This window comes from Arachis hypogaea, chromosome 7 (genome assembly GCF_003086295.3).
Source record: "Arachis hypogaea cultivar Tifrunner chromosome 7, arahy.Tifrunner.gnm2.J5K5, whole genome shotgun sequence".
Taxonomy (NCBI): Eukaryota; Viridiplantae; Streptophyta; class Magnoliopsida; order Fabales; family Fabaceae; genus Arachis; species Arachis hypogaea.
This window is the reverse complement of record NC_092042.1, coordinates 24093065-24116976: the sequence shown is the minus strand read 5'-3', so window position 1 is coordinate 24116976 and position 23912 is coordinate 24093065. Positions and strand designations below refer to the sequence as shown.

General features: G+C 41.3%; 1 protein-coding gene and 1 non-coding gene across 2 annotated transcripts in view; one reads left to right on the top strand and one right to left on the bottom strand.

Annotated features, from left to right (window-relative positions):
- LOC140174325 (uncharacterized) overlaps nt 1–23912 on the bottom strand; it is a 63807-nt gene that overhangs the window by 24531 nt on the left and 15364 nt on the right. The window lies entirely within an intron of this gene.
- Nucleotides 22963–23066, top strand: LOC112704543 (small nucleolar RNA R71). Its single transcript, XR_003155163.1, has one exon. It is a non-coding gene; the product is annotated as a small nucleolar RNA R71 (small nucleolar RNA).

The following is a 23912-nucleotide window of genomic DNA, read 5'->3' as shown; positions in this document are numbered from 1 at the left end:
TTTCCATTTGCTGTAAAAGATCAAGCTAAAGGTGGTTGAATAACCAACCTACAGCAAGCATAAAGACATGGAAACAGTTGTCAGACAAATTCCTGAATCACTTTTACCCTCCTAAAAGGATGACACACTAAGGCTGGACATCCAAGGCTTTAAACAAGAGGATAATGAATCCCTTTATAATGCCTGGGAGAGGTATAGAGGTATGCTAAGGAAATGTCCCTCTGAAATGTTTTCAGAGTGGGTACAGTTAGACATTTTCTACTATGGGCTTACAGAAAAAGCTCAGATGTCTTTAGACCACTCAGCTGGTGGATCTATACACATGAGGAAGACAATTGAAGAAGCTCAAGAGCTTATAGACACTGTTGCTAGAAACCAATATTTATACTCTAGCAATGAGTTCTCTCCAAAAGAGGAAGTCATGGCAGTAGTCACTGACCCTAATCCTCAAGAATAGATAAATGAGCTTAATCAACAATTGCTCCTGATGACAGAACAGTTAGCAGACTTTAAAGAGATGCTATATGAAACTAAAGTTGCTAACAAGAGCATAGAACTGCAGTTGATTCAAGCAAAACAGCAAATATCTAAACAAATAACAGAGGAATGTCAAGCAGTTCAATTGAGGAGTGGGAAGACCCTGAATAACACTGCTCAAAAGAGTAAAAAGCCAAACAAGGAACAATTGACAGAGGACAACCAAACCACTGTGCAAAATCCCTCTGAGGACAGTAAGAGCCCAGAGAGGAATGCTATTGGCGTTCAAACGCCAGAAAGGGAAGGAAAGTTGGCGTTAAACGCCCATTCCTTGCCCAGTTCTGGCGTTCAAACGCCAGAAAAGGGAGAGAAGTTGGCGTTTAACGCCCAAGCTTCACCCATTCCTGGCGTTCAAACGCCAAGGGAAGATCAGACACCTGATAGTGCTGACAGTAATCCCTCTAACAAGGCTTCTTCAACCACTTCTGTAAGGAATAAACCTGTAGCATCTAAGGTTGAAGAATATAAAGCCAAGATGCCTTATCCTCAAAAACTCCGCCAGGCGGAACAGGATAAGCAATTTGCCCGCTTTGCAGACTATCTAAGGACTCTTGAAATAAAGATTCCGTTTGCAGAGGCACTTGAGCAAATACCTTCTTATGCTAAGTTCATGAAAGAGATCTTAAGTCATAAGAAGGATTGGAGAGAAACTGAAAAAGTGTTTCTCACTGAAGAATGCAGTGCAGTCATTCTAAAAAGCTTACCAGAAAAGCTTCAAGATCCAGGGAGCTTTATGATACCATGCACATTAGAAGGTGCTTGCACCAAGACAGCCCTATGTGATCTTGGAGCAAGCATCAATCTAATACCTGCATCCACTATCAGAAAGCTTGGGTTGACTGGAGAAGTCAAACCAACCCGGATATGCCTCCAACTTGCTGATGGCTCCATTAAATACCCATCAGGCATAATTGAGGACATGATTGTCAAGGTTGGGCCATTTGCCTTTCCAACTGACTTTGTGGTGCTGGAAATGGAGGAGCACAAGAGTGCAACTCTCATTCTAGGAAGACCCTTCCTAGCAACTGGACGAACTCTCATTGATGTACAAAAAGGGGAAGTAACCTTGAGGGTCAATGAGGATGAGTTCAAGTTGAATGCTGTAAAAGCCATGCAGCATCCAGACACACCAAATGACTGCATGGGCACTGACATTATTGACTCTCTGGTAGAAGAGATCAATATGGCTGAAAGCCTAGAATCAGAGCTTGAGGACATCTTCAAAGATGCTCAACCTGAGCAAGAAGAACTAGAGGAGGCAAAGGAATTTTCGAAAATTCCTCAGGAGGAGGATAAGCCTCCCAAGCCTGAACCCAAACCACTACCACCATCCCTGAAATATGCATTTCTGGGAGAGGGTGACACTTTTCCAGTGATTATAAGCTCTGCTTTAAATTCACAACAAGAGGAAGCACTGATTCAAGTGCTAAGGACACACAAGACAGCTCTTGGGTGGTCCATAAGTGATCTTAAGGGCATTAGCCCAGCTAGATGCATGCACAAGATCCTATTGGAGGATAATGCCAAACCAGTGGTCCAACCACAGAGGAGGCTAAATCCTGCCATGAAGGAGGTGGTGCAGAAAGAGGTCACTAAATTACTAGAGGCTGGGATTATTTATCCTATTTCTGATAGCCCCTGGGTGAGCCCTGTCCAAGTTGTTCCCAAAAAGGGAGGCATGACAGTGGTTCATAATGAAAAAAATGAACTGGTTCCTACAAGGACAGTCACAGGGTGGCGCATGTGTATTGACTACAGAAGGCTCAATACAGCCACCAGAAAGGATCATTTTCCTTTACCATTCATAGACCAAATGCTAGAAAGACTAGCTGGCCATGATTATTACTGCTTTTTGGATGGCTATTCAAGCTACAACCAAATTGCAGTAGACCCTCAGGACCAAGAGAAAACAACATTCACTTGTCCTTCTGGCGTGTTTGCCTATAGGAGGATGCCTTTTGGTCTGTGCAATGCACCTGCAACCTTTCAGAGGTGCATGCTCTCTATCTTCTCAGATATGGTAGAGAAATTTCTGGAAGTCTTCATGGATGACTTTTCAGTATATGGAGACTCATTTAGCTCCTGTCTTAATCACCTAGCACTTGTCTTGAAAAGGTGCCAAGAGACTAACCTAGTTTTAAACTGGGAGAAATGTCACTTTATGGTGACTGAAGGAATAGTCCTTGGGCACAAAATTTCAAGCAGGGGAATAGAGGTGGATAAGGCAAAGGTAGAGGTAATTGAAAAATTACCACCACCTGCCAATGTTAAGGCAATCAGAAGCTTTCTGGGGCATGCAGGATTTTACAGAAGGTTTATAAAGGATTTTTCGAAAATTGCAAAACCTTTGAGTAACCTGTTAGCTGCTGACACACCATTTGTGTTTGACACACAGTGTCTGCAGGCGTTTGAGACCCTGAAAGCTAAGCTGGTCACAGCACCAGTCATCTCTGCACCAGATTGGACATTGCCATTTGAACTAATGTGTGATGCCAGTGACCATGCCATTGGTGCAGTGTTGGGACAGAGGCATAACAAGCTTCTGCACGTCATTTACTATGCCAGCCGTGTTCTAAATGACGCACAGAAGAACTACACAACCACAGAAAAAGAGTTACTTGCAGTGGTCTATGCCATTGACAAGTTTAGATCCTATCTAGTGGGATCCGAAGTGGTTGTGTACACTGACCATGCTGCTCTTAAATATCTACTCACAAAGCAGGATTCAAAACCCAGGCTCATCAGATGGGTGTTGCTTCTGCAAGAGTTTGATATAGAAATAAGAGACAGAAAAGGGACAGAGAACCAAGTAGCTGATCATCTGTCCCGAATAGAACCAGTAGCTGGGGCGTCCCTCCCTCCTACTGAGATCTCTGAGACTTTCCCAGATGCGCAACTATTTGCCATTCAGGAAGCTCCATGGTTTGCAGATATTGCAAATTATAAAGCTGTGAGGTTCATACCCAAGGAGTACAGCAATGTGCAACGAAAGAAATTAATTTCAGATGCCAAGTATTACCTCTGGGATGAACCATATCTCTTTAAGAGATGTGCTGACGGAGTGATCCGCAGGTGTATACCCAGAGAAGAAGCACAAAGGATCCTATGGCACTGCCATGGATCACAGTATGGAGGACATTTTGGAAGTGAGCGAACAACCACTAAAGTCCTCCAATGTGGCTTCTACTGGCCTACTCTCTATAAAGATTCCCGAGAGTTTGTGCGTAACTGTGACAGTTGCCAAAGAGCTGGTAACCTGCCTCATGGATATGCCATGCCTCAACAAGGGATATTAGAGATAGAACTGTTTGATGTGTGGGGAATTGACTTCATGGGTCCATTCCCACCATCATACTCAAACACTTACATTTTGGTGGCAGTAGACTATGTGTCTAAGTGGGTAGAAGCGATTGCTACAACCACCAATGATACTAAGACTGTACTGAAATTCCTCCAGAAAAACATTTTCAGCAGATTTGGCGTTCCCAGAGTGCTAATCAGTGACGGGGGCACTCATTTCTGCAATAAACAGCTACACCTTGCTATGGTTAGATATGGAATTAGCCACAAAGTGGCAACTCCGTATCATCCACAGACAAATGGGCAAGCTGAGGTCTCTAACAGAGAGCTAAAAAGAATCCTGGAACGGACTGTGATGGCCCGAAGAAAGGATTGGGCAAAGAGCTTGGATGATGCTCTGTGGGCATACAGAACAGCATTCAAGACTCCTATAGGAACCTCTCCATACCAATTGGTGTATGGGAAGGCCTGTCATTTGCCTGTGGAACTGGAACATAAAGCCTACTGGGCAACCAGATTCCTAAACATGGATGCACAATTAGCTGGTGAAAAAAGATTGCTCCAGCTAAATGAGCTAGAGGAGTTCAGACTCAATGCCTTTGAAAATGCAAAAATTTATAAGGAAAAGGCAAAGAAATGGCATGACAAGAAGTTGTCAACCAGAGTCTTTGAGCAGGACAAAAAGTTTTGCTCTTCAACTCTAGGCTCAGACTGTTTCCAGGAAAACTCAAATCCCGTTGGAGGGGTCCGTATGTGATTACAGGAGTGTCACCATATGGATATGTTGAGCTTCAGGATACTGATTCTGACAAGAAGTTCATTGTTAATGGACAGAGAATCAAACACTATCTTGAAGGAAACTTTGAGCAGGAATGCTCAAAACTGAGGCTTGAGTGATTCTCAGTGAAAGTCCAGCTAAAGACAGTAAAGAAGCGCTTGCTGGGAGGCAACCCAGTCATTAGGAGGTTGTAAGAATTGTTCTTATAGAGGCAAATATCAAAAATGAAGGAATTCACAGAGTTACAGAAGGATTCAGCTCAAAAAGCAGAGAAAATGAGCTTACTGGCGAAAAAACGCCAGTAAGGGGCATTTTGGGCGTTAAACGCCAGAATGGGTACCATTCTGGGCGTTTAACGCCCGGAATGGTGCCATTTTGGGCGTTAAACGCCAGAATGGGCACCATTCTGGGCGTTTAACGCCAGGTGTGCAGCATCCTGGGCGTTTGAAAAACGCCCAGTGACAAAGGCTTTCTGGCGTTTAACGCCAGCCAGGGCACCTGGCTGGGCGTTAAACGCCCAAAAGGGGTGCCAATTGGGCGTTAAACGCCAGAATGAGTGCCATTCTGGGCGTTTAACGCCAGAAAGGTGGGGGGACCACATTTTTGTTTTCAACTCAATTTTTTTCAAACTTTCCTCTTTTTACCCATACTCTTCTACATAAATGCACTTCAACCCTTCATCATTCACTTTCAAATCTTCACAAATCAAAACCACTCTTCAAATCTATTTCAAATTAATCCCAAATCTTCTTCAAAAACTCACACTTTCTTCAATTTTTCTCCATATCTTCTCAAATCTCCTTTCAAATTTTTATTTTTTCGAAATCTCTTCTCCGCACCCTTATAAATTCACGTTTGGAACACCCTTTACCCACACCATTCGAATTTCCTCTTCCTCTCTCTCTCTTCTTTCTTTTCTTTTGCTTGAGGACAAGCAAACCTCTAAGTTTGGTGTGCGTTTCCGTGATCACTAAGCCAAGATTCATCAATATCATGGCTCCTAAAGGAAAACAAACCAATTTAAGAGGCAAGAAAGAGAATAATCCAAAGAATCTTTGGAATCAAGAGAAGTTCTTAACCAAAGAACATGAAGACCATTATCACAAAGTAATGGGTCTGAGGTCAGTGATCCCGGAAGTTAAATTTGATCTGAAAGAAGATGAATATCCGGAGATCCAAGAGCAAATTCGAAACAGAGGATGGGAAGTTCTGACCAATCCTGAAATAAAGGTTGGAAGGAACATGGTTCAGGAATTCTACTCTAATCTGTGGCTAACAGATAAGCAGAGAATGACTGGAACTGCTTACCATACCTACAGAACCATGGTCAGAGGGAAAGTTATGTACTTCCATCTGGACAAAATAAGAGAAATCTTCAAACTACCCCAACTGCAAGATGATCCTGACTCCTTCAATAGGAGGATGGTGAGAGTAGATAAAGGGTTGGATCAAGTTCTAGAGGACATATGCCTCCCTGGAACTAAGTGGATAACCAATTCAAAGGGTGTCCCAAACCAACTCAAGAGGGGAGACCTCAAGCCAATTGCAAGAGGGTGGCTAGACTTTATTGGGCGTTCCATATTGCCCACTAGCAACCGTTCTGAGGTCACCATCAAGAGGGCAGTGATGATTCATTGCATTATGCTTGGAAAAGAAGTGGAGGTCCATCATGTGATTGCTTGTGAGATCTATACAATTGCAAATAAGAATTTCACTGAGGCCAAACTGGCTTACCCAAGCTTGATTTCCTTGCTCTGTAAAGAGGCTGGGGTGAAGATGGGAGTAGATGAGTTCATACCCATTGAACACCCAATCACCAAGAAGTCAATGGAAGGACAAGTGCAAGACAACTCTATCAAAAGGAGGGCGCAGGAATTCCTCCCTGAGTTCCCAAGAATTGACTACTGGACCAGCCTAGAAGCATCTATTAACAAGCTGCAAGAGACTATGGAGCAACTGAAGGAAGAACAGCAGAATCAGAACTGCATGCTCTGCAAATTGCTGAAGGAACAAGAGAAGCAGGGGCGTGAACTCCAAGAGTTGAAACGCCAAAAGCTCTCCTCTCAAGCTGAGGGAGCATCCACTTCTCAAAATCAAGGTTGTTGAGTCCTAACTCTGTGAAAACCTCTATCCTTAGGAGCCTATGTTTGCGTTTTTTTTCCTTTGTTTTGTTTTTATTTTTCGTTTTTCTAGTCTCATTCTATATCTATTTTTGAGTCTTGTTTTAATTCATAATTAATAAAATTGAAATTTTATGCCTTAAAGTTATGAATGTCCTATGAATCCATCACCTCTCTTAAATGAAAAATGCTTTAATCACAAAAGAACAAGAAGTACAGGATTTCAAAATTTATCATTGAAACTAGTTGAATTAGTTTGATGTGATGACAATACTTTTTGCTTTCTGAATGAATGCTTGAACAGTGCATATGTCTCTTGAATTTGTTGTTTTGAGAATGTTAAAAATTGTTGGCTCTTGAAAGAATGAGGAAAAAGAGAACTGTTATTGAGGATCTAAAAATCATTAGATTGATTCTTGAAGCAAGAAAAAGCAGTGGATACAAAAAAAAAATTTCAAAAAAAAAAGAAAAGAGAAGAAGAAAAGAAAAAGAAAAAGAAAGAAATAAAGTTGTGATCCAAGGCAACAAGAGTGTGCTTAAGAACCCTGGACACCTCTAATTGGGGACATTAGCAAAGCTGAGTCACAATCTGAAAAGGTTCACCCAATTATGTGTCTGTGGCATGTATGTATCCGGTGGTAATACTGGAAGACAGAGTGCTTTGGGCCACAGCCAAGACTCATACACTAGCTATGTTCAAGAATCATTATGCTCAACTAAGAGAATCAATAACACTATCTGAGTTCTGAGTTCTTATAGATGCCAATCATTCTGAACCTCAAGGGATAGAGTGAGATGCCAAAACTGTTCGGAGGCAAAAAGCTACTAGTCCCGCTCATCTAATTGGAGCTATGTTTCCTTGATATTTTGGAGTCTATAGTATATTCTCTTCTTTTTATCCTATTTTGATTTTCAATTGCTTGGGGACAAGCAACAATTTAAGTTTGGTGTTGTGATGAGCGGATAATTTGTATGCTTTTTGGCATTATTTTTAGTATGTTTTTAGTATGATCTAGTTAGTTTTTAGTATATTTTTATTGGTTTTTAGCTAAAATTCACTTTTCTGGACTTTACTATGAGTTTGTGTGTTTTTCTGTGATTTCAGGTATTTTCTGGCTGAAATTGAGGGTCCTGAGCAAAAATCTGATTCCGAGACCAAAAAGGACTGCAGATGCTGCTGGATTCTGACCTTCCTGCACTCGAAGTGGATTTTCTGGAGCTACAGAAGCCCAATTGGCGCGCTCTCAACGGCGTTAAAAAGTAGACATCCTGGGCTTTCCAGCAATATATGATAGTCCATACTTTGCCCAAGATTTGATGGCCCAAACCGGCGCTCAAAGTCTCCCTCAGAAATTCCAGCGTTAAACGCCGGAACTGGCATAAAATTTGGAGTTAAACGCCCAAACTGGCATGAGAACTGGTGTTTAACTCCAGAAAACGTCTCTACACATAAAAGCTTCAATGCTCAGCCCAAGCACACACCAAGTGGACCCAGAAGTGGATTTTTACGTCATTTACTCATTTCTGTACACCCTAGGTTACTAGTTTACTATTAATAGGATCTTTTGACATTGTATCAGAAACCTTATGACCTCATGACATTTTTACACCTTTCTTTGTGTACCTTCCACAGCATGAGTCTCTAAACCCCATGGTTGGGGGTGAGGAGCTCTGCTGTGTCTTGATGGATTAATGCAATTACTACTGTTTCTCATTCAATCATGCTTGCTTCCATTCTAAGATAATACTTGTTCTTAATCCGGATGAATGTGATGATCCGTGACAATCATCATCATTCTCAACTATGAACGTGTGCTTGATAACCACCTCCGTTCTACCTTAGATTAAGTAGTTATCTCTTGGGTTCTTTAACCGGAATCTTCGTGGTATAAGCTAGACTGATGGCGGCATTCAAGAGAATCCGGAAGGTCTAAACCTTGTCTGTGGTATTCTGAGTAGGATTCAATGATTGAATGACTGTGATGTGCTTCAAACTCCTGAAGGCGGGGCGTTAGTGACAGACGCAAAAGAATCACTGGATTCTATTCCGGCCTGATTGAGAACCGACAGATGATTAGCCTATGCTGTGACAGAGCATCAGGGACGTATTTTCACTGAGAGGATGGGAGGTAGCCATTGACAACGGTGAAACCCTACATACAGCTTGCCATGGAAGGAGACTTGCGTGTTTGATGAAGAAGACAGTAGGAAAGCAGAGATTCAGAAGATGGAGCATCTCCAAACCTCAACCTATTCTCCATTACTGCAAAACAAGTAATCATTTCATGTTCTTTTGTTTTTCACAATCAATCCTGATAATTTCTGATATCCTGACTAAGATTTACAAGACAACCATAGCTTGCTTCAAGCCGACAATCTCTGTGGGATCGACCCTTGCTCACGCAAGGTATTACTTGGACGACCCAGTACACTTGCTGGTTAGTTGTGCGGAGTTGCAAAAGTGTGATTGCAATTTCGTGCACCAAGCATCTGTACACCTCCCATCAAAGCAAGCAGCTTTGAGCTAAATCCTCAACTCATTATCATAGTGCAGCAAAATTGTCAGTATTCCGGTCTTCCACAGGAAGAGCCTACTGAGTTTCTGGCACAGTTCTTACAAATTGCTGACACAGTACATGATAAAGAGGTGGATCAGGATGTCTACAGACTATTACTATTTCCATTTGCTGTAAAAGATCAAGCTAAGAGGTGGTTGAATAACCAACCTACAGCAAGCATAAAGACATGGAAACAGTTATCAGACAAATTCCTGAATCACTTTTACCCTCCAAAGAGGATGACACAGCTAAGGCTGGACATCCAAGGCTTTAAACAAGAGGATAATGAATCCCTTTATAATGCCTGGGAGAGGTATAGAGGTATGCTAAGAAAGTGCCCCTCTGAAATGTTTTCAGAGTGGGTACAGTTAGACATCTTCTACTATGGGCTTACAGAAAAAGCTCAGATGTCTTTAGACCATTCAGCTGGTGGATCTATACATATGAGGAAGACAATTGAAGAGGCTCAAGAGCTTATAGACACTGTTGCTAGAAACCAATATTTGTACTCTAGCAATGAGTTCTCTCCAAAAGAGGAAGTCATGACAGTAGTCACTGATCCTAATCCTCAAGAACAGATGATTGAGCTTAATCAACAATTGCTCCTGATGACAGAACAGTTAGCAGAATTCAAAGAAATGCTCCATGAAACTAAAGTTGCTAACAAGAACATAGAACTGTAGTTGAATCAAGCAAAACAGCAGATATCTAAACAGATAACAGAAGAGTGTCAAGCAGTTCAACTGAGGAGTGGGAAGACACTGAACAACACCACTCAAAAGAGCAAAACGTCAAATAAGGAACAATTGACAGAGGATAACCAAGCCACTGCCCAAAATCCCTCTGAGGACAGTAAGAGCCCAGAGAGGAATACTTTTGGCGTTCAAACGCCAGAGAGGGAAGGAAAGCTGGCGTTAAACGCCCATTCCTTGCCCAGTTCTGGCGTTCAAACGCCAGAAAAGGGGGAAAAGTTGGCATTAAACGCCCATTTTCCACCCAATCCTGGCGTTCAAACGCAAAAGGGGAACCAGACACCTAAGAGTGCTGACAGTAATCCCTCTAAAAAGGCTTCTTCAACCACTTCTGTAAGGAATAATCCTGCAGCAACTAAGGTTGAAGAATATAAAGCCAAGGTGCCTTATCCTCAAAAACTCCGCCAAGCGGAGTAGGATAAGCAATTTGCCCGCTTTGCAGATTATCTAAGGACTCTTGAAATAAAGATTCCGTTTGCAGAGGCACTTGAGCAAATACCTTCTTATGCTAAGTTCATGAAAGAGATCGTAAGTCATAAGAAGGATTGGAGAGAAACTGAAAAAGTATTTCTCACTGAAGAATGCAGTGCAGTCATTCTGAAAAGCTTACCAGAAAAGCTTCAAGATCCAGGAAGCTTTATGATACCATGCACATTAGAAGGTGTTTGCACCAAGACAGCCCTATGTGATCTTGGAGCAAGTATCAATCTAATACCTGCATCCACTATCAGAAAGCTTGGGTTGACTGGAGAAGTCAAACCAACCCGGATATTCCTCCAACTTGCTGATGGCTCCATTAAACATCCATCAGGCATAATAGAGGATATGATTGTCAAGGTTGGGCCATTCGCCTTTCCAACTGACTTTGTAGTGCTGGAAATGGAGGAGCACAAGAATGCAACTCTCATTCTAGGAAGACCTTTCCTAGCAACTGGACGAACTCTCATTGATGTACAAAAAGGGGAAGTAACCCTGAGAGTCAATGAGGATGAGTTCAGGTTGAATGCTGTAAAAGCTATGCAGCATCCAGACACACCAAATGACTGCATGGGCACTGACATTATTGACTCTCTGGTAGAAGAGATCAATATGACTGAAAGCCTAGAATCAGAGCTTGAGGACATCTTCAAGGATGCTCAACCTGATCAAGAAGAACCAGAGGAAACAAAGGAATTTTCGAAAATTCCTCAGGAGGAGGATAAGCCTCCCAAACCTGAACTCAAACCACTACCACCATCCCTGAAGTATGCATTTCTGGGAGAGGGTGACACTTTTCCAGTGATTATAAGCTCTACTTTAAATCCACAGGAAGAGGAAGCACTAATTCAAGTGCTAAGGACACACAAGATAGCTCTTGGGTGGTCCATAGGTGATCTTAAGGGCATTAGCCCAGCTAGATGCATGCATAAGATCCTATTGGAGGATAATGCCAAACCGGTGGTCCAACCACAAAAGAGGCTAAATCCAGCCATGAAGGAGGTGGTGCAGAAAGAGGTCACTAAATTACTAGAGGCTGGGATTATTTATCCTATTTCTGATAGCCCCTGGGTGAGCCCTGTCCACGTTGTCCCCAAAAAAGGAGGCATGACAGTGGTTCATAATGAAAAAAATGAACTGGTTCCTACAAGAACAGTCACAGGGTGGCGTATGTGTATTGACTACAGAAGGCTCAATACAGCCACCAGAAAGGATCATTTTCCTTTACCATTCATAGACCAAATGCTAGAAAGACTAGCTGGTCATGATTATTACTGCTTTTTGGATGGCTATTCAGGTTACAACCAAATTGCAGTAGACCCTCAAGACCAAGAGAAAACAGCATTTACTTGCCCTTCTGGCGTGTTTGCCTACAGAAGGATGCCTTTTGGTCTGTGTAATGCTCCTGCAACCTTTCAGAGATGCATGATATCCATCTTCTCTGACATGGTGGAGAAATTCCTGGAAGTCTTCATGGATGACTTCTCAGTATATGGAGACTCATTCAGCTCCTGTCTTAACCACCTAGCACTTGTCCTAAAAAGGTGCCAAGAGACTAACCTGGTTTTAAACTGGGAGAAATGTCACTTCATGGTGACTGAAGGAATTGTCCTTGGGCACAAAATTTCAAGCAGGGGAATAGAAGTGGATAAGGCAAAGGTAGAGGTAATTGAAAAATTACCACCACCTGTTAATGTTAAGGCAATCAGAAGCTTTCTGGGGCATGCAGGATTTTATATAAGGTTTATAAAGGATTTTTCAAAAATTGCAAAACCTTTGAGAAACCTGCTAGCTGCTGACACACCATTTGTGTTTGATGCACAGTGTCTGCAGGCATTTTAGACCCTGAAAGCCAAGCTGGTCACAGCACCAGTCATCTCTGCACCAGACTGGACATTGCCATTTGAACTAATGTGTGATGCCAGTGACCATGCCATTAGTGCAGTGTTGGGACAGAGGCATAACAAGCTTCTGCACGTCATTTATTATGCTAGCCGTGTTCTAAATGATGCACAGAAGAATTACACAACCACAGAAAAAGAATTACTTGCAGTGGTCTATGCCATTGACAAGTTTAGATCCTATCTAGTGGGATCCAAAGTGATTGTGTACACTGACCATGCTGCTCTTAAATATTTACTCACAAAGCAGGATTCAAAACCCAGGCTAATAAGATGGGTGTTGCTTCTGCAAGAGTTTGATATAGAAATAAGAGACAGAAAAGGGACAGAGAACCAAGTAGCTGATCATCTGTCCCGAATAGAACCAGTAGCTGGGACGTCCCTCCCTTCTACTGAGATCTCTGAGACTTTCCCAGATGAGCAACTCTTTGCCATTCAGGAAGCTCCATGGTTTGCAGATATTGCAAATTATAAAGCTATAAGGTTCATACCCCAGGAGTACAGCAGAGTGCAAAGAAAGAAATTAATTTCAGATGCCAAGTACTACCTCTGGGATGAGCCATATCTCTTTAAGAGATGTGCAGACGGAATGATCCGCAGATGTGTACCCAGAGAAGAAGCACAAAGGATCCTATGGCACTGCCATGGATCACAGTATGGAGGACATTTTGGAAGTGAGCGAACAGCCACTAAAGTCCTCCAATGTGGCTTCTACTGGCCTACTCTCTATAAAGATGCCCGAGAGTTTGTGCGTAACTATGACAGTTGCCAAAGAGCTGGTAACTTGCCTCACGGATATGCCATGCCTCAACAAGGGATATTAGAGATAGAATTGTTTGATGTATGGGGAATTGACTTCATGGGTCCATTCCCACCATCATACTCAAACACTTACATTTTGGTGGCGGTAGACTATGTATCTAAGTGGGTAGAAGCAATTGCTACACCCACTAATGATACCAAGACCGTGCTGAAATTCCTCCAGAAACACATCTTCAGCAGGTTTGGTGTTCCCAGAGTACTAATCAATGACGGGGGCACTCATTTCTGCAATAGACAGCTATACTCTGCTATGGTTAGATATGGAATTAGCCACAAAGTGGTAACTCCGTATCATCCACAGACAAATGGGCAAGCTGAAGTCTCTAACAGAGAGCTAAAAAGAATCCTAGAACGGACTGTGATAGCCCGAAGAAAGGATTGGGCAAAGAGTTTGGATGATGCTCTGTGGGCATACAGAACAGCATTCAAGACTCCTATAGGAACCTCTCCATACCAACTGGTGTATGGGAAGGCCTGTCATCTGCCCGTGGAACTGGAACATAAAGCCTACTGGGCAACCAGATTCCTAAACATGGATGCTCAGTTAGCTGGTGAAAAAAGATTGCTCCAGCTAAATGAGCTAGAGGAGTTCAGACTCAATGCCTTTGAAAATGCAAAAATTTATAAGGAAAAGGCAAAGAAATGGCATGACAAGAAGTTGTCATCCAGAGTCTTTGAGCCAGGACAAAAAGTTCTGCTCTTCAACTCTAGGCTCAGATTGTTTCCAGGAAAACTTAAATCCCGGTGGAGGGGTCCATATGTGATTACAGGAGTTTCACCATATGGATATGTTGAGCTTCAGGATATTGATTCTGACAAAAAGTTCATTGTTAATGGACAGAGAATCAAGCATTATCTTGAAGGCAATTTTGAGCAGGAATGCTCAAAACTGAGACTTGAGTGATTCTCAATAAAGGTCCAGCTAAAGACAGTAAAGAAGCGCTTGCTGGGAGGCAACCCAGTCATTAGTAGGTTATATGTTTTGTTTTTACAAAGGCAAGTATCAAAAATGAAGGAATTCACAGAGTTACAAAAGGATTCAGTGCAAAAAGTAGAGAAAAAGAACTTACTGGCGAAAAAACGCCAGTAAGGGGCATTTTGGGCGTTAAACGCCAGAATGGGCACCATTCTGGGCGTTTAACGCCAGTAAGGGTGCCATTTTGGGCGTTAAACGCCAGAATGGGCACCATTCTGGGTGTTTAACGCCAGGTGTGCAGCATCCTGGGCGTTTAGCAAAACGCCCAGTGATAAAGGGAATTTTGGCGTTTAACGCCAGCCAGGGCACCTGGCTGGGCGTTAAACGCCCACAATGGGCAACAAATGGGCGTTAAACGCCAGAATGGATGCCATTCTGGGCGTTTAACGCCAGAAAGGTGGGGGATCAAGATTTTGCTTTCCAATCAAATTTTTTTCAAACTTTCCTTTTCTTACCCATACATTTCCACATAAACACATTTCAATCTTTCATCATTCACTTTCAAATCTTCAAAAATCAAAATCATTCTTCAAATCTCTCAAATCAATCCCAAATCTTGTTCAAAAACTCACCCTTCTCTCAAATTATCTCCATATCTTCTCAAATCTCCTTTCAATTTTTTCGAAATCTCTTTCCCCCTTATAAAAAACATGTTCGGCCTCCTCTTTCCCCCACACCATTCGAATTTGCTCTTCTCCTTTCTCTCTTCTTTCCTTTCTTTTGCTTGAGGACAAGCAAACCTCTAAGTTTGGTGTGCTTTTCCGTGATCACTAAGCCAAGATTCATCAAGATCATGGCTCCTAAGGGAAAACAAACCAATTTAAGAGGAAAGAAAGAGAATAATCCAAAGAATCTTTGGAATCAAGAGAAGTTCTTAACCAAAGAACATGAAGACCATTATCACAAAATAATGGGTCTGAGGTCAGTGATCCCGGAAGTTAAATTTGATCTGAAAGAAGATGAATATCCGGGGATCCAAGAGCGAATTCGAAACAGAGGATGGGAAGTTCTAACCAATCCTGAGATAAAGGTTGGAAGAAATATGGTTCAGGAATTCTACTCAAATCTGTGGCTGATAGATAAGCAGAGAATGACTGGAACCGCTTACCATACTTACAGAACCATGGTCAGAGGGAAAGTTATGTACTTCCATCTGGACAAAATAAGAGAAATCTTCAAATTGCCTCAACTGCAGGATGATCCTGAATCCTTTAATAGGAGAATGGTGAGAGCAGATAAAGGGTTGGATCAAGTTCTAGAGGACATATGCTTCCCTGGAACTAAGTGGATAACCAATTCAAAGGGTGTCCCAAACCAACTCAAGAGGGGAGACCTCAAACCAATTGCAAGAGTTGGCTAGACTTTATTGGGTGTTCCATACTGCCCACTAGCAACCGTTCTGAGGTCACTATCAAGAGAGCAGTGATGATTCATTGCATTATGCTTGGAAAAGAAGTGGAGGTTCATCATGTGATTGCTTGTGAGATCTACACAATTGCAAATAAGAATTCCACTGAAGCCAAATTGGCTTACCCAAGCTTGATCTCCTTGCTCTGTAAAGAGGCTGGGGTAAAGATGGGAATAGATGAATTCATACCCATTGAACATCCAATCACCAAGAAGTCAATGGAAGGACAAATGCAAGACAACTCTATCAAAAGGAGGGCGCAGGAGTTCCTCCCTGAATTTCCTGAAATTGGCTACTGGGCCAGCCTAGAAGCATCTATCACCAAGTTGCAAGAGACTATGGAGCAACTTAAGGAAGAACAGCAGAATCAGAATTGCATGCTCTGCAAATTGCTGAAGGAACAAGAGAAGCAGGGGCGTGAACTCCAAGAGCTGAAACGCCAGAAATTCTCCCCTCAATTTGAGGGAGCATCCACTTCTCAAAATCAAGGTTGTTGAGTCCTAACTCTGTGAAAACCTCTATCATTAGGAGCCTATTTAAATTTTTTGTTTTCTATTTTTAGTCTCATCTTATATCTATTTTTGAGTCTTGTTCTTAATTCATAACTAATAAAATTTAAAATTCATGTCTTAAAGCTATGAATGTCCTATGAATCCATCACCTCTCTTAAATGAAAAATGCTTTAATCACAAAAGAACAAGAAGTACAGGATTTCGAAATTTATCCTTGAAACTAGTTGAATTAGTTTGATGTGGTGACAATAATTTTTGTTTTCCGAATGAATGCTTGAACAGTGCATATGTCTCTTGAATTTGTTGTTTTGAGAATGTTAAAAATTGTTGGCTCTTGAAAGAATGAGGAAAAAGAGAACTGTTATTGAGGATCTAAAAAAAATCATTAGATTGATTCTTGAAGCAAGAAAAAGCAGTGGATACAAAAAAAAATTCGAAAAAAAAGAAAAAGAAAGAAAAAGAAAGAAATAAAGTTGTGATCCAAGGCAAAAAGAGTGTGCTTAAGAACCCTGGACACCTCTAATTGGGGACTCTAGCAAAGCTGGGTCACAATCTGAAAAGGTTCACCCAATTATGTGTCTGTGGCATATACGTATCCGGTGGTAATACTGGAAGACAGAGTGCTTTGGGCCACAGCCAAGACTCACACACTAGCTATGTTCAAGAATCATTATACCTAACTAGGAGAATTAATAACACTATCTGAGTTCTGAGTTCTGATAGATGCCAATCATTCTGAACTTCAAAGGATAGAGTGAGATGCCAAAACTGTTCGGAAGCAAAAAGCTACTAGTCCCGCTCATCTAATTGGAGCTAAGATTCCTTGATATTTTGGAGTCTATAGTATATTCTCTTCTTTTTATCCTATTTTGATTTTTAGTTGCTTGGGGACAAGCAACAATTTAAGTTTGGTGTTGTCCGGATAATTTATACGCTTTTTGGCATTGTTTTTAGTATATTTTTAGTATGATCTAGTTAGTTTTTAGTATATTTTTATTAGTTTTTAGTTAAAATTCACTTTTCTGGACTTTACTATGAGTTTGTGTGTTTTTATGTGATTTCAGGTATTTTCTGGCTGAAATTGAGGGACCTGAGCAAAAATATGATTCAGAGGCTGAAAAGGACTGCAGATGCTGTTGGATTCTGACCTCCCTGCACTCAAAGTGAATTTTCTGGAGCTACAGAAGCCCAATTGGCGCGCTCTCAACGACGTTGGAAAGTAGACATCTGGTGGACGAAATTGTGATCACTATTCTTTAATGTGCATTCATTGTAAAATTGTGGAATTTAGGTATTTGGCACGAGTAGACACAACTCCGTTCAACTAACCAGCAAGTGTACTGGGTCGTCCAAGTAATAAACCTTACGTGAGTAAGGGTCGATCCCACAGAGATTGTTGGTATGAAGCAAGCTATGGTCACCTTGTAAATCTCAGTTAGGCAGATCAAATTGGTTTATGGGTTTTCGAAAATAGAAATAAGAAAATAAATAATAAAAGGGATAGAATACTTATGCAGATTCATTGGTAGGAATTTCAGATAAGCATATGAAGATACTGTATGGCTCAAGGACGCCTGCTCTCCCATTGCTTCAACTCAATCCTTCTTACTCCTTTCCATGGCAAGCTGTATGTAGGGCATCACCGTTGTCAATGGCTACATCCCATCCTCTCAGTGAAAACGTTCCTATGCTCTGTCACAGCACGGCTAATCATCTGTCGGTTCTCAATCAGGTTGGAATAGAATCCCTTGATTCTTTTGCGCTTGTCATCACGCCCAGCCTTCAGGAGTTTGAAGCTCATCACAGTCATTCAATCATAGAGTCCTACTCGGAATACCACAGACAAGGTTTAGACCTTCCGGATCCTCATGAATGCCGCCATCTATCTAACTTATACCACGAAGATTCTGTTGGGGAATCTAAGAGATACACATTCAAGCTCTTGTTTCATGTAGAACGGAAGTGGTTGTCAATCACGTGCGTTCATGAGTGAGAATGATAATGAGGGTTACTTATCATCACATTCATCATGTTCTTGGGTACGAATGAATATCTTGGAATAAGAATAAAAGAGAATTGAATAAAAGACAATGGAATTGCATTAATACTTGAGGTACAGCAGAGCTCCACACCCTTAATCTATGGTGTGCAGAAACTCCACCGTTGAAAATACATAAGTAAAAGAGGTTCAGGCATGGCCGAATGGCCAGCCCTCTCCATGATCAAGTGACCGAATGATCAAAGAGATTAAACTGTCAAAAGATGTCTAATACAATAGATAAATGTCCTATATATACTAGACTAGCTACTAGGGTTTACATGAGTAAGTAAATGATGCATAAATCCACTTCCGGGGCCCACTTGGTGTGTGCTAGGGCTGAGCTTGATCTATCCACGAGCTGAGGCTTCTCTTGGAGTTGAACTCCGAGTTATGACGTGTTTTGGGCGTTCAACTCCGGATCATGACGTTTTTCTGGCGTTTAACTCTAGACAGCAGCATGTACTTGGCGTTCAACGCCAAGTTACGTCGTCATTCTTCGAATAAAGTATAGACTATTATATATTTCTGGAAAGCCCTGGATGTCTACTTTCCAACGCCGTTGAGAGCGCGCCAATTGGAGTTCTGTAGCTCCAGAAAATCCATTTCGAGTGCAGGGAGGTCAGATTCCAACAGCATCAGCAGTCCTTTTGTCAGCCTTTTTCAGAGTTTTGCTCAAGTCCCTCAATTTCAGCCAGAAATTACCTGAAATCACAGAAAAACACACAAACTCATAGTAAAGTCCAAAAATGTGAATTTAACATCAAAACTAATGAAAACATCCCTAAAAGTAGCTCAAACTTACTAAAAACTACCTAAAAACAATGCCAAAAAGCGTATAAATTATCCGCTCATCACAACACCAAACTTAAATTGTTGCTTGTCCCCAAGCGACTGAAAATCAATTAGGATAAAAAGAAGAGAATATACTATAAATTCTAAAATATCAATGAATATTAATTTAATTAGATGAGCGGGACTTGTAGCTTTTTGCTTCTGAACAGTTTTGGCATCTCACTTTTTCCTTTGAAGTTCAGAGTGATTGGCGTCTCTTAGGAACTTAGAATTTGGGATAGTGTTATTGACTTTCCTAGTTAAGCATGTTGATTCTTGAACACAGCTACTTATGAGTCTTGGCCGTGGCCCTAAGCACTTTGTTTTCCAGTATTACCACCGGATACACAAATGCCACAGACACATAACTGGGTGAACCTTTTCAGATTGTGACTCAGCTTTGCTAGAGTCCCCAGTTAGTGGTGTCCAGAGCTCTTAAGCACACTCTTATGCTTTGGATCACGACTTTAACCATTCAGTCTCAAGCTTTTCACTTGGACTTTCCTGACATAAGCACATGGTTAGGGACAGCTTGATTTAGCCGCTTAGGCCTGGATTTTATTTCCTTGGGCCCTCCTATCCATTGATGCTCAAAGCCTTGGATCCTTTTTACCCTTGCCTTTTGGTTTTAAGGGCTATTGGCTTTTTCTGCTTGCTTTTTCTTTTTCTTTTTATATTTTTTTTCGCCATTTTTTTTTCACAAGCTTTTGCTTTTTCACTGCTTTTTCTTGCTTCAAGAATCAATTTCATGATTTTTCAGATTATCAATAACATTTCTCTTTGTTCATCATTCTTTCAAGAGCCAACAATTTTAACACTCATAAACAACAATATCAAAAGACATATGCACTGTTCAATCATTCATTCAGAAAACAAAAAGTATTGTCACCACATTAATATAATTAAATTAAATTCAAGGATAAATTCGAAATTTATGTACTTCTTGTTCTTTTGAATTAAAACATTTTTCATTTAAGAGAGGTGAAAGATTAATGGATTTTATTCATAGCTTTAAGGCATGGTTACATACTGATGATCATGAAGTAGAGACACAAAACATAGATAAACACAACATTAAAAACTGAAAAGCAGAAAGAAATAAGAACAAGGAATGAATCCACCTTTAGTGGCGTCTTCTTCTTGAAGGACCAATGATGTTCTTCAGCTCTTCTATGTCCCTTCCTTGCCTTTGTTGCTCCTCCCTCATTGCTCTTTGATCTTCTCTTATTTCTTGGAGAATGATGGAGTGCTCATGATGTTCCACCCTTAATTGTTCCACATTGTGACTCAAACCTTCTAAAGAAGTGTTGAGTTGCTCCCACTAGTTGTTTGGAGGAAAACTTATCCCCTGAGGTATCTCAGGGATCTCTTGATTTGCAGCCACATGTTCTACCACTGAGCTATGACGGCTTATATTAGTCTTTCCATCTCCCATGACTCAGAGGTGGAAGCTTTTTGTCTTCCCTTTGAGGTTTCTCTGGCCTTAGGTGCCATTAATGGTAATGGAAAAGCAAAAAGCTATGCTTTTACCACACCAAACTTAAAATATTGCTCGCCCTCGAGTAAGAGAAGAAAGAAGAGAAGAAGAAGAAGAAGAAAATATGGTAGAGGGGGAGAGAGGAATTCGGCTATATGGGTGGGATTGGGTGGGAAAGAGAAGTTGAATGGTAAAGGTAGGTGGGGATCCTGTGAGGTCTACAGATCCTGAGATGATCCTGTGGGGTCCACAGGTCCTGAGGTGTCAAGGAATTCCATCCCTGCACCAAATAGGCATGTAAATTGCCTTGGCACACCACTCTGGCGTTTAAACGCCCATTGGTGCACGTTCTGGGCGTTCAACGCCCATGTAATGCATGTTTCTGGCGTTGAACGCCAGTTTCATGCTTGTTTCTGGCGTTCAGCGCTAGCTTGTCTCCTCTAGGCACATTCCTGGCGTTCAGCGCCAGGATGTTGCTTGTTTCTGGCGTTCAGCATCAGAATGGTGCTCTGTTCTGGCGTTGAACGCCGGCCAGATGCACCTTACTGGCGTTGAATGCCAGCCCGTGCGTCCTCCAGGGTGAAAAAATTTTTTTCTTCTGTTTTTGACTCTGTTTTTAATTTTTTTGATTTTTTCGTGACTCCTCATGATCATGTACCTAATAAAACAAAAAAATAACAATGAAACACAATAAAATAAAATTAGATAAATAAAATTGGGTTGCCTCCCAACAAGCGCTTCTTTAATGTCAATAGCTTGACAGTGGCTCTCATGGAGCCACAAGGTGATCAGGTCAATTTTCGTGTGGTCCCAACACCAAACTTAGAGTTTGGATATGGAGTTTGAACACCAAACTTAGAGTTTGGTTGTGGCCTCACAACACCAAACTTAGAGTTTGACTGTGTGGGCTCTTCTTGACTCTGAATTGAGAGAAGCTCTTCATGCTTACTCTCTTTTGTCACAGAGGGATGGCCATGTGCCTTAAACACAAGGTAGTCCCCATTCAATTGAAGGACTAACTCACCTCTGTTGACATCTATCACAGCTCCTGCTGTGGCTAGGAAAGGTCTTCCTAGGATGATGCATTCATCATCTTCCTTCCTAGTGTCTAGGATTATGAAATCAGCAGGGATGTAAAGGCCTTCAACCTTTACTAACACGTCCTCTACTATTCCATAAGCTTGTCTCAAGGACTTATCTGCCAATTGTAATGAGAACAAGGCAGGTTGTACCTCAATGATCCCCAGCTTCTCCATTACAGAGAGTGGCATAAGATTTATCCCTGACCCCAGATCACATAGAGCTTTTTCAAAGCTCATGGTGCCAAGGGTACAAGGTATTAAGAACTTGCCAGGATCTTGTTTCTTTTGAGGTAGAGTTTTCTGAATCCAAGTATCTAGTTCATTAATGAGCAAGGGAGGTTCACTTTCCCAAGTCTCATTACCAAACAACTTAGCATTCAGCTTCATGATAGCTCCTAAATATTGAGCAACTTGCTCTCCAGTCACATCTTCATCCTCTTCAGAGGAGGAATAGTCTTCAGAGCTCATGAATGGCAGAAGGAGATTTAATGGAATCTCTATGGTCTCTATATGAGCCTCAGATTCCTCAGGATCCTTAATAGGAAACTCCTTCTTGCTTGAGGGGCGTCCCAGGAGGTCTTCCTCACTAGGATTTTCGTCCTCCTCCTCCCTTGTGCATTCGGCCACATTGACTAAATCAATGGCCTTGCACTCTCCTTTTGGATTCTCTTCTGTATTGCTTGGGAGAATACTGGGAGGGGTTTCAATGACTTTCTTACTCAGCTGGCCCACTTGTGCCTCCAAATTTCTAATGGAGGATCTTGTTTCATTCATGAAACTGAAAGTGGCCTTGGACAGATCAGAGACTATATTGGCTAAATTAGAATTGTTTTGTTTAGAATTCTCTATCTGTTGCTGAGAAGATGATGGATATGGCTTGCTATTGCCCAGCCTATTGCGTCCACCATTGTTAAAGCCTTGTTAAGGCTTTTGTTGATCCTTCCAGGAGAAATTTGGATGATTTCTCCATGATGGGTTATAGGTGTTTCCATAAGGTTCACCCATGTAATTGACCTCTGCCATGGCAGGGTTCTCAGGATCATAAGCTTCTTCAGAAGCTACCTCTCTAGTACTGTTGGATGCATGTTGCAATCCATTCAGATTTTGAGAGATTATGTTGACCTGTTGAGTCAACATTTTGTTCTGAGCCAATATGGCATTCAGAGCATCAATTTCAAGAACTCCTTTCTTCTGAGGTATCCCATTATTCGCGGAATTCCTCTCAGAGGTGTACATGAACTGGTTGTTTGCAACCATGTCAATGAGTTCTTGAGCCTCTTCAGGCGTTTTCTTCAGGTGAATAGATCCACCTGCAGAATGGTCCAATGACATTTTTGAAAATTTAGAGAGACCATAATAGAATATATCTAATAGGGTCCATTCTGAAAACATGCCAGATGGACATCTTTTGGTCAGCTGCTTGTATCTTTCCCAAGCTTCATAGAGGGATTCACCATCTTTTTGTTTGAAGGTTTGAACATCCACTCTCAGCTTGCTCAGCTTTTGAGGAGGAAAGAATTTATCTAAGAAAGCAGTGACCAGCTTATCCCAGGAGTCCAGGCTATCCTTAGGTTGTGAATCCAACCATATTCTAGCTCTGTCTCTTACAGCAAAAGGGAAAAGCATGAGTCTGTAGACTTCAGGATCAACTCCATTCGTCTTTACAGTCTCACAGATCTGCAAGAACTCAGTTAAGAACTGATAAGGATCTTCAGATGGAAGTCCATAAAACTTGCAGTTTTGTTGCATTAAAGCAACTAGTTGAGGCTTAAGCTCAAAGTTATTGGCTCCAATGGCAGGAATGGAGATGCTTCTTCCATCAAACTTGGACGTTGGCTTTGTGAAGTCACCAAGCATTCTCCTTGCATTATTATTATTATTTTCGGCTGCCATCTCCTTCTCTTGTTCGAAAATTTCTGAAAGGTTGTTTCTGGATTGTTGTAATTTAGCTTCTTTTAATTTTCTCTTCAGAGTCCTTTCAGGTTCTGGATCAATTTCAACAAGAGTGCCTTTTTCCCTGTTCCTGCTCATATGAAAGAGAAGAAACCAAGAAAAGAAAGAGGAATCCTCTATGTTACAGTATAGAGATTCCTTTATGTTAGTAGAAGAAGAAAGGGGTATAAGAAAGAAAAAGGATGGATTCGGATTTTTGGATGAAGAGAGGTGAAGAGAAGTGTTAGTAAATAAATAATTAAATAGAAGAAGAGAAGAGAAGAGAAATTCGAAAATAATTTTTAAAAAGGGGTTAGTGATTTTCGAAAATTAAAGATGAATTAGAATTGAAATTAAAACTTGAAACAATTAGTTAATTAAAAAGAATTTTTGAAAAAGAGATGAGAT